This window comes from Chiloscyllium plagiosum, chromosome 51 (genome assembly GCF_004010195.1).
Source record: "Chiloscyllium plagiosum isolate BGI_BamShark_2017 chromosome 51, ASM401019v2, whole genome shotgun sequence".
Taxonomy (NCBI): domain Eukaryota; kingdom Metazoa; phylum Chordata; class Chondrichthyes; order Orectolobiformes; family Hemiscylliidae; genus Chiloscyllium; species Chiloscyllium plagiosum.
The window spans coordinates 3,452,057-3,453,314 of NC_057760.1; the positions used below are offsets into that span (position 1 = coordinate 3,452,057).

The window sequence follows — 1,258 nt, forward strand, 5'->3', positions numbered from 1 at the left end:
GGTGATCATTTAAAGTAACTGCTCGGCTTATTGCGTCCTCTAAGGTAGTGTTGATGTTTTGTGTTGGTCCAGGAGAACAGAACAGCATTGCACTGGGCAGTTGCAGGTGGGAATGAAGATGCCGTGAAGCTTTTACTGTCTCATAACGCAAATGTTGACATTGAGGACAAGGTGTGTTTGTCAGGGAACTCGTGTAGAAAGTTAATCACCTTTATATCTTTGACTGAATGTTCTTGTTCAGTTGGCTTGGTGATTTACAGCCAGTTCTATGCTGTAAACATAACACAGTTACAGGAATAACGTATTTACCCTCTCAACCTGCTTTACTATTCGGTGAAATCATGACATTCTGTGATTGAACTTCATGTACCAGCTGTTGAGACAGCACCTTTTAATGTTCCGTAATTTTGAACTGTCCCCTGAAAAAGATACTGCTTTAAACCAAAGTCACAAAATAATTGCAAGCTGTTTGCAGCACTGAGTTGGAAGTGTTGCTTCCCTCTGTTATGACACGGTCGTAAACCCTTCTGCTAATTAAACCAAACACACAGAAAAGCTCACCTTGCCTTGTGATCTGTTAAAGTATTAGTGACGGAAAACTACCCAGATTCCACTATTTAAAGAAAAAAAATAACAATTTTATTCTTTAACTCCAGAAGTGAACATTAACCAACTATTTACAGCTCTAAGTCTCCTTTCTCCTAACTGATTGGTTAAATTCGAACTGCTGTGAAAACAACGAGGTATCTAGTTTACATCTTTAAATTATCCAGTACACTTAGTGCCTGCTGTCAGTCACATGACGGATGCGTGCCAGCTTTTCAGTTTTCACTCTCTCTTAAAGGTACAGTACACGCCTTCAGCTTCACAACACCTCCCCCCCTTAAGAAACGGCAAACCATCCTAATGAAAAGAGGGCTTCATTTTTTTCTCTCTATTTCTTAATCCCATAGGTATCTGTTCAATCTTGTCTATACATTATCCATTAAATCCGCGATAATGCATCTGCTATCACATTCTTACAACCTACAATATGCTAAATATCTGTTTGCCTATCCCAAATTACCACTGTCTCGGGTAACAGGTTAGAGTGCAAATATGTTCTATTTGAGACTGGTTAGATCCTGTAACCCTTCTCCCCCTGTTCCTTCTGAGTAAACTTTACCCATAGAGGTGAATCCTTTGTACAGATCAGGTACTAACTCCATACCCAGCCCCTGCCTCGGCTGTGCACTCTCCTGCAGCTCCTCGGCTCCTC

The 1,258-nt window shown here is 40.8% G+C and overlaps 1 protein-coding gene across 1 annotated transcript in view; it reads left to right on the forward strand.

Annotated features, from left to right (window-relative positions):
* Positions 1-57: 57 nt before the first annotated feature.
* LOC122544734 (ankyrin repeat and death domain-containing protein 1A-like) overlaps positions 58-1,258 on the forward strand; it is a 124,216-nt gene continuing 123,015 nt past the window's right edge. Inside the window, exon 1 of the mRNA XM_043684041.1 lies at positions 58-171. The gene's annotated coding sequence lies outside the window, so the exon portion shown is untranslated. The remainder of the gene's footprint in view (positions 172-1,258) is intronic.